This window comes from Schistocerca gregaria, chromosome X, assembly GCF_023897955.1.
Source record: "Schistocerca gregaria isolate iqSchGreg1 chromosome X, iqSchGreg1.2, whole genome shotgun sequence".
NCBI classification, from domain to species: Eukaryota; Metazoa; Arthropoda; class Insecta; order Orthoptera; family Acrididae; genus Schistocerca; species Schistocerca gregaria.
Window position 1 is genome coordinate 543,531,301 of NC_064931.1, and position 12,765 is coordinate 543,544,065.

At 37.3% G+C, this 12,765-nt stretch overlaps 1 pseudogene; it reads right to left on the reverse strand.

The window, feature by feature from the left end:
• Nucleotides 1–884: 884 nt before the first annotated feature.
• LOC126299747 (5S ribosomal RNA) lies at nucleotides 885–1,002 on the reverse strand (annotated as a pseudogene).
• Between the last annotated feature and the right edge of the window lie 11,763 nt (nucleotides 1,003–12,765).

Genomic DNA, 12,765 nt, shown 5'->3' on the forward strand with positions numbered 1-12,765 from the left:
CTTGTCCTGAAATTCACTTACAAATCTTCAGATATTTTTTGTCGATATGATGTATTATCGTAATTTAGTTTATCCTGAGATTCTCTTATAAAAGCCTCAAATAATATCTGGTATACAGATATATACAATCGAATTATATTATCCTGAAATTCTCTCACAAACTCTACAGCTAATTTTTGATATCTTCATATATTATTTCATTGTAATTTATCTGAAAAGTCTTTCATATAATTTTCAGATAATTTTTCTTTCTTTGCTACATATGTATGCCCAGTCAAATTCAGTAAATTAAATAAATGATCTAATTTTTATGTAATCCGCAACTATATCCTCATATGTTCTATTTCTCGAACACAATTCATGTAATTGCTCAAAAGTTAAATTTTTACATATAAGATGAATCATTTAAATAAGTAGTTGTCCAGAGCTTTTAGTTCCTTCACTTTTTTATTACTACTATTGTTAATATTTTTCGTGTCATTGTTATTGCTACTATTATTATTGTTATTGTTAAGATCGATATGCTAATGTTTTCTAAGTTTAGAATAGCCTCTTCTTCCAAACTGTTTTGCTCTAGCTTTTAATTTGCTTACTATTACACTCTCTATATATAATATTTTTTATAAGAAGAATGTAAAACTTTCTGTTTCTAGGAGATAGACTCATGTAAATGTAAACTCCTTTCACAGGTCCTGGAGGACCCTGCAGTACCATCCGGCCGCCATGTCATCCTAAGCCCACAGGTGTCACCGGATGTGGATATGGAGGGGCATGTTTTCAGTACACCACTCTCCCGCCTGTACATCCTTTTCTGAGACTCAAGCTGCTACTTCTTAATCCAGTAGCTCCTCAGTTTCCCTCATAAGTGCCAAGTGCAGCCCACTTGCCAACAGTACTCGGCAGACTGGACGGTCACCCATTCAAATGCTAGCCCAGCCCAACAGCGCTTAACTTTCGTGATCTGATGGGAACTAGTGTTACCACTATGGTAAGACCGTTGGTGCTATATACTCATACTGGTTGTAATTATGAAGATCTTCAATATATGAACCATTTGACAAACTGTAAAAAAATTAATTATTTATGACTCTATGATATTACCTTACATTGCCCTTATATTTTCAAGTTTTATGCTAGTGCACACTGCAAAACTTAAAAAAACTGTGCTAGATTCTTTAAATAGTTATATTTCAGCTTCTCTGTATAATATTCCAGCTGGGAAATCTTTCATGCCTGCAAAATTAACACAATATGAAATAGACTATGTGAAATTTATGTGGATTTCCAGGGTCTCAAGAATTTGACAACCTGTAAAAACTGACTTTAGTCACCACAAAAAAAATAATGTTTAATTTCACTTAAGGAACACCTGAGAGTAGAGTTTCTTAAAGTATTCATAAACAATACTTTTAGGTTGCATAAATAACTTACATTCTCATTGGATAATGATCTATGAATGTGATTACATCATCAGGATTACATACAGACGAAAAATATGAAAGTGTTAATTTTCTCATTCTTTTGTATGATACATTTGTATATAAAATTTTATTTTAATAAAGCATGTGCTCAGCTGCAAAATGAGTGGCAGGCATGAAAGTACATCCCTCAAGGCCACGGCCGCTACCTGACGTCAGCAGGGGTTGCAGGCTGTGATTCGCCTACCTCTTGGCTTTGCTGCCATGTAGGTACTGTTAGCGGTGCGGTAGGTCAGAGCAGCTGAAAGCTCAGTTTTAACATGCTATATCTAGTGTTCACGTCTGATATCAGTGTCTTACTGTTTGAAGAAAGGTGCTTTGATGTGTGCAGGAGCAACGGCCTACTTGTAGTACTCCTCCGGTCAGTGTACATAAAGGAGGGAAAGAAATTCGTAAAGAATCGAAAATTATCATATCGAATGTACTCAAGTTTTTTACTGAACTGGCCGACAATGAAGAAGCGAGGAACAACTTAAATTTTCAGCAAATGCAGAAACTTATTGCTAAAGCGTGTGATGTCTCCTAGTCAACTGTAGGCCATATTAGGAAATCTGTGTCATTGGCAGAATATGCAGACATGAGTGAGTGTTTCGATTCTTCAAGACAGGGATATGAACGTGAACGGAAATCAACCGACTTTGACGATTTTAACGAAGAGCTTGTGGGTGGAACTGTAGTTGCATATTAAGACAGAGGGGAGTATCCAACGGCTAAAGAAACACAGGCTGAGCCCCATGAAAAAGTAATAACTTGGGCTCACAGACCTCCATTCTTCGTATTCTCCGCTCCCTTGGATTCCAATTCAAGAAGTATAATGACGGACAGAAATTCTTTATGGAACGCAGAGACATTGCAGTGGCAAAAGCGAAGGCTTTGTCTACAATGCACTTCTTGCATGCTGAAGACACCAGGCCTGTAGTGTACTTAGATGAACCTTGGGTTTCACAGAACCACGCCAATAAGTGTATATGGCACGACTCCAAAGAAAACGGTGGTTTGAAGGGGCCTACTAATGGAGGTTCCGATTAATCATCACCCACGCTGGTTCATTAACCACAGGCTTCATACCAGAGGCCAAACTTGTTTTTCGTGGTGGGAAAAGCTCTTGGCAAATCGGTTACCATTCAGAAATGAATGGGAGAATTTTTAAGAATTAGTTTATTCGACTGTTGTCTGCACTGAAAGATAACGCCAGCTACCACTCCATTCAGATAGAAAATCTGCCACATTCAAATTAGCGCAAGGCAGATATTGTGCAGAACTTAAAGAGAAAGAATGTTTCATTTCCAGTCGATAAAGCGAAGGCTGAACTCCTGTCTAAGGAAGCAATCATAGGGTCCAAAAAGACTTACGGATTAGATCAACTGGCAAACGAAATGGGACACCAAGTGGTACGTCCACCACCATATCACTGTCCATATATTCCCATTTAATTGATATGGACCCAAATAAAGAGAAAAGTAGCGAAAAGAAATACTACTTTCAAACTTTCTGATATCGAGAAGCTAACACACGAAGCTCTTGACAATGTTACTCAGCCGACTGTGGGGAACTGTGTGAAACGCCTTGCGGAAGTCAAGAAACACGGCATCTACCTGTGAACCCGTGTCTAAGGCCCTCTGAGTCTCGTGGACGAATAGCGCGAGCTGGGTTTCACACGACCGTCTTTTTCGAAACCCATGCTGATTCCTACAGAGTAGATTTCTAGTCTCCAGAAAAGACATTATATTCGAACATAATATGTGTTCCAAAATTCTACAACTGATCGACGTTAGAGATATAGGTCTATAGTTCTGCACATCTGTTCGACGTCCCTTTTTGAAAACGGGGATGACCTGTGCCCTTTTCCAATCCTTTGGAACGCTTCGCTCTTCTAGAGACCTACGGTACACCGCTGCAAGAAGGGGGGCAAGTTCCTTCGCGTACTCTGTGTAAAATCGAACTGGTATTCCATCAGGACCAGCGGCCTTTCCTCTTTTGAGCGATTTTAATTGTTTCTCTATCCCTCTGTCGTCTACTTCGATATCTACCATTTTGGCAACTGTGCGACAATCTAGAGAAGGAAGCACAGTGCAGTCTTCCTCTGTGAAACAGCTTTGGAAGAACACATTTAGTAATTCGGCCTTTAGTCTGTCATCCTCTGTTTCAGTACCATTTTGGTCACAGAGTGTCTGGACATTTTGTTTTGATCCACCTACCGCTTTGACATAGGACCAAAATTTCTTAGGATTTTCTGCCAAGTCAGTACATAGAACTTTACTTTCGAATTCATTGAAAGCCTCTCGCATAGCCCTCCTCACACTGCATTTCGCTTCAAGTAATTTTTGTTTGTCTGCAAGGCTTTGGCTATATTTATGTTTGCTGTGAAGTTCCCTTTGCTTCCGCAGCAGTTTTCTAACTCGGTTGTTGTACCACGGTGGCTCTTTCCCATCTCTTACGATCTTGCTTGGCACATACTCATCTAACGTATATTGTACCATGGTTTTGAACTTTGTCCACTGATCCTCAACACTGTCTGTACTTGAGACAAAACTTTTGTGTTGAGCCACCAAGTACTTTGAAATCTGCTTTTTGTCACTTTTGCTAAACAGAAAAATCTTCCTACCTTTTTTAATATTTCTATTTACGGCTGAAATCATCGATGCAGTAACCGCTTTATGATCGCTGATTCCCTGTTCTGCATTAACTGATTCAAATAGTTTGGGTCTGTTTGTCACCAGAAGGTCTAATATGTTATCGCCACGAGTCGGTTTTCTGTTTAACTGCTCAAGGTAGTTTTCAGATAAAGCACTTAAAAATATTTCACTGGATTCTTTGTCCCTGCCACCCGTTATGAACGTTTGAGTCTCCCAGTCTATATCCGGCAAATTTACTGTCTACAATAAAAAAAACTTTTCAGTGGGAAAGCATACTGAAATATACACTTCTGTACTTCCTGGTCTAAGGTAAATCTAAACACATATACTTGTTTATCATATACCTTTCTTTACAATACAACACATCTGTACAAATTATAATTAAGAGTTGAATTGATGTCATTTATCTTCTTATGATAATCTTCTCTAGTACTATCATATAGCTGGCCTTTCTGGCCGAGCGGTTCTAGGCGCTTCAGTCTGGAACCGCGTGACCACTACACAGTTTCGAATCCTGCCTTGGGCATGGATGTGTGTGATTTCTTTAGGTTAGTTAAGTTTAAGTAGTTCTAAGTTTTATGGGACTGATGACCTCAGATGTTAAGTCCTTTAGTGCTCAGAGCCAATTTTTGAGTGTTAGAATGTTTTCGTATTCAGCTTTTAGTACTTTTTTGTTGGCATAATTGTGTCGCAATACTTGCTTAATCAGGTTTTGTAACTAGTCTGATTTAGCTGATGAAAACTTATTTTCTAAGTAGTGTTTGGTAACTACATCATAACCATATGTTGGATATTTTATATCTACCTGTCTACTACCTTTTAAGTCAATATAACCTTTAGATGCCTTAAAAATGTTACTTAATTCTTTTTGAAATTGTTTGATTACATTCAGTTTTCCACCTAGTAATGATTTTCATTCTGCTCACTTATTATAAATATCACTTAGATAGTTGTTGGAGTGCTCAATTTATTATTTTGTTTTTGAATTTATATCTTTTTAATATTTTATAGAAAATCTTCTTTTTTGATTCCATTTTTTTTTAAATTTTTTACTATGTTCATTTGCTCATTCACCTAGCAGCTCCATTTACCCATGCCTTAGTTCTGAAAACGTTCATTTATTAGATTCAAACTATCATTAGACCTATAATTATCTGACAAAAGTTTTAAAACAGATACACAGGAATTACTGCATTACAATTTTGTATTCGTTGTCTATTATAGTACAACAAACTTGATACGAGATATTTAACGACTTCTTTAGAAATGTTTCCTCTAAATAAATCAAACTGGATCTTTTAATATATGAACAGCGATAAAAAAATTCTGTTTGATTCCTAAAGAAGTGGTTAATATCTTGGTTCAAGTGAGTTGTACCAAATAGACAATGAGTACAAAATTTTAATGAAGTAATTTGTGTATAGCTGTTTTAAACCTTTTGTGTGTATTTTTTTTAGAGAGTCTTCATCTTTTTCCCATCTGCAAACTCTTAACTAGAAAGTGTTTATCTTAGTTTAGGAAAATCATCTTCAGCAATCTTTTGTATCAAACTTTTACATTTCATACCTTTACTTGATCTTATTTTGTCTGTATTATGATAAGGATATAATATTGCTGAACTGAATAATATATCTGCATAAATTGATAACTCAACACAATAAAATTTTTCATCGATATTGTCCACAGTAATCTGTTTTTTAATGAACAGATCCATTAATCCATCTCTACCTTCATATTCTTTTCCACTAGTATTTAATTTACCTCCCTCAAATTTTACTGTTAAATCACCAACATATTTAAATATAGAGACTGGTTTCAATAATAAAACTTTATCTTCACTATGACTGATATAATTTAACATTCTATCACTTATATTTATTTTCCTACTGTCATCTTTAGCTGGAGCTATCTTTTTTTTCTATCTTTAATCTCATTGTCATACGTCTTTAATGCATCTTGTGTTTCTGATTTGGTTAATGTATAGTCAACAAAGCAGAATGATCATCAGACCACTCATACTTTGGAAATACATATCTTGGTACATCACCAAATTCTTCTAGATGACTATCCCAGTTTGGAACCATTTGATTTTCAACCTCAGTATTTTCTTCAGTAGCTTTCAATACAGGATCACCAAAATCAAAATTATTTTTCTTAACCTGTCGACCACCTATCAGCACACTGGACTCGCATTTGGGAGGATGACGGTTCAAACCTGTATCCGTCCATTTTGATTTACGTTTTCCATGATTTCCCTAAATCGCTTCAGGCAAATTCCAGGATGGTTCCTTTGACAGGGTGTGGCTGATTTCCTTCCCTAATCTGATGTGACCGATGACCTCGCTGTTTGGTCTCTTCCCCAAATCAACCCAACACAACTTTTTGATTGCATTAGTAACAGGTTGACTTTCTTTTTTATATATTTCGTATTCTCTTCTTGGTTATTTCTTCCAAAACTTGAATCCTCCTTTCAGTTCTTCAATTTTTTTCTATTTCACTTACTTTTTAATGACGTCTGCATCATATTCCTAAAACATTCACTAACGATAAATGAAATTTATTTTTACGTATGGATTCATAAAAATTAATAAGATAATACATTCTGCTTCTATTCTTATAAAAAAGTACCATTCACATTATCAGGCACACATTTTGCTTCTTTACTAGCCCATGAACGATTAGTATAATGTTGATCATTTCTTTCTAATTTTTCATATTCTATTATATAATCAAGAACTTCTCAAAATTAATTTATATATTCAAGTAAAATACCAGCATCATGGTCTAATACATACACAATATCATATTTGAAAGTGCTCATTTAATGAGGATAAAAAAATTAGGTTTTGAAATCTGTTATACAACATCTGAATTTCCCTTCATTAGGTTTCCTAGACATATCTTTTGTAAGAAATCCACCCTGGTCATTCCAACATGTGCTACATATGTCATTAAAATCATCAAATTATAAATTACTACTGACAATCTGTAATGTCACAATAGGTGTCTTAACATGACTAAATTTAGTACCAAAACATATCTGCATGCTATCTGATATAGAAAATCGGAATTAAATCGACCTTTACGGAACTAATTAACATCTACATCTACATATATACTCCGCTAGCCACCAAGCAGTGTGTGGTAGGGGCACAATAGGCACCAAAGTCATATTTCCTCCCTCTGTTCCACTCATGGATCGCACAAGGGAAAAACGATTATATGAACGCCTCTGTACGAGTTCTAATTTCCCTTATCTTTGAATGGTGTTGGTGGTTAATAATATATGTTCTACATCCTCGGTGAAGATTGAATTTCGGAATTTAGTGAGGAGCCCCTTCTGTTTAGTGCGCGGGCTATCTGCAAGTGTGTCCCACTTCAAACTTTCTATGAGATTTGTAACGCTCTCACGATGGCTAAATGTACCAGTCACGAATATTGCTGCTCTTTTTGGACCTTCTCAATCTCTTGAATCAGACCCAACTGGTAGGAGTCCCATACAAACGAACAATACTCTAAGACTGAACAAACTAACTTATTGTAAGCTATTTCCTTTGTCGAAGGACTGCATCCCTTCAGGATTCTACCAATAAACCGCAAATTAGAGTTCTCCTTACCCGTTACTTGTGTAATCTGATAATTCCATTTGAGATCATTTTGAATATCCACACGCAGATACGTGACAGATGTTACCACTTCCAAAGGCTGGGCATTTATTTTGTACTCGTACATTAATGAGGATATTCGCCTTGTTATATCCAGCAGGTTACACTTACTAATATTGAGAGATAACTGCCAGTCATTACACCACGCATTTGGTTGGTTGGTGGGTTTGTGGGGGGTTGAAAGGACCAGACTACACCACACAGTTATTTTCTGCAAATCCTCACTGATTTGTTCACAACTTTTGTGTGATACTACTTTCTTGTAGACTATAGCATCATCAGCAAACAGTCTTATTCTGCTGTCAATACCATCAACCAGATCGTTTATGTAAATCGTAAAGAGCAGCGGAGCTATTATGCTGCCCTGGGGGCACACCTGAAGTTATGCTTGTTTCTGTTGATGTCTCCCCATTTAGGACGACATACTACTCCCTGTCTGTTAGAAAACTTTCTATCCAGCTGCATATGTCATCGGATCATCGGATAGACCATAAGCGCGCACTTTTTGGAGCAAGCAACAGTGCCGAACTGAGTCGAACGCCTTTCGAAAGTCGAGAAATATGGCATCATGCTGGCAGCCGGTATCTGGAGCCTGTTGTATATCATACACAAAGAGGGCTAGCTGTGTCTCGCATGACAGTTGTTTCCTTAAACGGTGCTCCTTTCTGCAGTTGAGCTTCTCAGAGTCTAGAATGGTCATTATGTCTGAACACAAAATATGTTCCATGACTCTACAACAAATCGATGTCAGTGAAATTGGCGGGTAATTATGTGCATCCGATTTTGTGCCTGTTTTATAGATTGCTATGACCTGGGCCTTCTTCCAGTCCCATGGAACTTTCCGCTGTTCCAATGATCTCTGATAGATGATGGATAAGAATGGTGCTATATTTGTAGCATAGTCAATATAAAATCTCACGGGGATACTGTCTGGGCCAGATGCCTTCCTGGCGTCTAACGATCTTAACTGTTTTACAATCCCAAATACACTAAACACTATGTCATCCATCCTTTCGTTTGTTCGATAATTGAAAGGGGGAATAGTGCTACAGTCCTCTATCATAAACGAGTTTTTGAAAGCTAGGTTTAGAATTTCGGCCATCTGTTTATCATCATCAGTTACATTACACGTGCTGTGAGCAAGAGAAGGTATTGAATTATTGTAGCGTTCATTGTTTTTACGTATGACCAAAATTTTTTGAGATTATTTTATGAATCTGCAGATTAAATATTGCTTTCAAATTAGTTAAAGGAATCTTTCATTGTCCTTCTGACAGCTGCTTTCATTCCGCATAATTTCTGTTTGTCAGCGAAGCAGTGACTACTTTTAAAACGACTGCGCAAAATTCTCTTCTTCCTTAGCAAGTTCATAATAATTTTTGTTGTACCATGGTGGATACTTTCCCTCCCCTATATTTTTGCTAGGCACGTACTTCTCTAGCACTTGGTGGACAATACCTTTAAATTCCGCCCAAAGATGCTCAATATCTATATGTCCTGCAGTGAATGCTTGGAGTTGACTATGAAGATATTCATTAATGCCACTTTTATTTGCTTTCCCAAACAAGAAAACTCTACTCTGTTTCTTAGGTTTTCTTGCAACTTCCACTGACATACAAACCACAACGACATTATGGTCGCTAATACCTTCTTCTAGATTAATTTCCTCAAAAAGATCAGGTCTGTTTGTCGTTAAGATATGTAATATGTTCCCATCTCGAGTTGGTTTTCTAACCAATTGCTCAAGTTTGTATGTTGAAAGCGCTCCTAGAATAACTTCACACAAATCTTTGCTTCTACCCCCTGTGATAAACGTCTAATTTCCACAGTCAGTGGATGCCAGATTAAAGTCTCCACCTACAACTAATGGATAATTTGGATGTTTACTTCCTCTGTACCCAAGACTTTCCCTGAAACGTGCTGCTTCATTTGTTGCAGATGCTGGTGGTCCATAAAACATCCTAATACGATGGTCAATCCTTGTCTGATTGAAAGCTTTATCCAGACTAATTCACAATCCAACACAGTATCGATCTTAACTACATTTAAACAGCTTTTAACTGCGATGAACAAACCACCTCTCATAGCATCAGTCATAACCTTCCTAAACATTGTCCAATCCGAGTTCAAAATTTCACCGCTTTTAATGTCTGGTTTTAACCAGCTTTCAGTACCTTATACAATACTGGCACTGCTACTGTTTATTTTGGAGAGTAACTCAGGGATCTTGCTACAGACACTTCGACAACTTACTAACATTAGATTAAGCATATTTAAATCCTTTGGAATAACCTGTTTAGGCGAATTAACAATTTTTACAGTTGGCACACCCACTGAAGTGACAGAAACTGGTAATTTTTCAGGCCAACAGATTGCTTCCCGTGGGGAGGAACCTAATCTAAAAAAACCCATGTTCACTTCCCAAGTACTGTGCTATCCATGTAGCTGCTTCGGCTGTGTAGTGCACCCCTGATCTATCGAGGGGGCGTCCTACAACCCTCCTTCCCAAAGTGTAGGCAAAGGAATCTGCAACCATTTTCGTCTCAGAGTTGTCGTAGCCTCTGGTTTAGATTCTCCTCTCGACTCCAAGCCAGAGGACCTCGGTCCACCCTGGGTGCGATGCTGCAGATCGTCAACTTGGCTTCCACTCCTCGAGAGATGGAGGCCGCCTTCGCCAATTTAGCCAGCCGTCGAAAGGACCCAAGGATTTCCTCGGAACCCCGACGACGGCATCGTTGGTGCCGACATGTGCAACAATCTGCAGATGGCTGCATCCTGCACGCTGGACAGCTGCTGGAATATCCTCTTCCACATCTTGGACAAGACCCCTCGGCAAGCACACTGAGTGAACGTTTTACTTCTTCCCCTCCCAAGCCGCTATGTTCCTGAGGGGCTCCATGACCCACCGAACATTGGAGCTCCCAATAACCAACAAAGCACTACTAACTGTGAAATAATCTCAGCCCCAACTACAACATGCCCGTAGAAACAATATGGGTCGACGTATTTTCTTTTTCATTCTTATGTGCACGTCCTGTGTCCTTATTTCCGTTTTTTCCCCATTCCTTAATGTGTATGGTCATGTGTGAGTGATTTGAATGTAGTAGCAGATGAGCCAGAGAAGTGGTGGGTTTCTTAATCTTCTACCAACCTAAATCGTGTTAGTGGAAGGCAGAGAGCAGGAACACGAGGGTTTGGCTAAAGATGTGTAAAGCTAAACGTTTTCCTAGCAGAGGTTGGTCATGGGCCTCCCCCACCACCTTGGGCTGTTCGGGGAGAGCTCCGCGTGACGGTTAGTCAAGGGTGTTTTTGAAGACAGGTAAGCGACCAGACATTCCCTTAGAATGGCTGCGTCAAACACAGGATAAATAGTATTTGAATATGTTACTTATTTGTTAAACTCAACAATTTTTCTCGTAGCTATTTTTGCAATGATCATTTAGTTACCACTTGTAACTTTTAGTTCAATTAATCTTGTGCAGAATAATGTGATTTCCGTAAGGCGCGACCACAGGGTCTATAAATTCAAATCTCAACCTAAACTTTAAAAGTTATAGCTTGCCTTCGTATTTTTATTTGTTGTAAACATTTTTAAATTATCAAAAAAATCTGTATTGAGTGTGCATGTAGCAAGATGAGTTGATTTGTTTCCAAGCACTTCACTCTAAAAAATATTCCGCCACCATATCCTGCTCGAAGCCAGCCATGAGGTGTATACAATTCTTGTGTCACCATTCACTTGCCCATGCGGATTTGGTGCATGTGAAAGTCTGTGTTTTAAAATAGAGCAGTGACCAAGTGCTCCCCAGATCTTCTGATCCCCACAGGACTATTCAGATTAAAGCAAACGTGGCTTGTAATTCTCAAGTGAGAAAGACATAGGATCCCTTATAAAAATATCATGAATGTTTGTCCATCTGTTAAATGGAAACACATTACTGTTAAAAAAGCAAAAGATTAGTGGAATATAAAGATTTTGTCATTTGAAGCCAATTTCCGTTATCGCTCATTTACTTCTCAATATGCCAGAAAAGAGTCTGATATTAACAGCATGAATATGCTCCCCAAATCTTAAGTTTTTGGCACAAGATTAGTTCACAGCATGTGGCTTTCTCTGACTGCCCCCCAAAATATTTTTGAGTCATCTTTTGCGACCTTATAATATCTGCAGTGAAAAGGAATACCTGGAAATAATAAATTCAATCGGTATAAAGATTGCTCTGAAAACTTAGGTAGACCTAAACCTTAATCAAATAGCACACAAAATAACCAGAGAAGGTTAAGTCGCCAGAAAGAAAAACGTGCAATTGTGACTTAAATTTGTATTACCTTCTCTACAATTATTTAAAATTTTAGATAATCCCTTACTAACTGTTTTACCATTTTGAATATGTCTGAAGTAGATAAAAACAATCTATTCCTTTATGTCTTCCTCTTTTAAAATATTCTCTAGCTGCATCTTGATTTTCAAAAATGGTATCATCGAATAGTACAAGTGAATTATATTGGGATTTCATCAGTGTTTTCATTAAACATAGTAATCTTCTCATTATTTCTATCTCTAGACTGGTTACTGATTTTCATAAATTCTTGATATTTCAGTAGATCTAAACTTTTTGAGTAAACATACAAATGCTATATTTTATTCCAATTTAACCATCCTGCAGTTAGAATATAACTGTCAATAATTAATGTTGTTTTTCCACAACCACTTGGCCTTTTTATTGCACATTGAATAGAAATTGGTAAAAGCTTACCATTTATATTTTCTTGATTTCTTCACTGGAATTCTTATTTTTCATTTCCTATCTTTTTATTTAACTAAATAAAATTTTATTAATATTAAATGAGATGCCTACTTCAGTTGAGTGCTAAGCCAACTGTTCTCAAAAAATATTGACTGTACCTATATGAGAAAGTTTTAATAATATTGCATTAGTTGATTTTCATGCAACATTTCTAACTCCAAATATTGCACAAAAATAA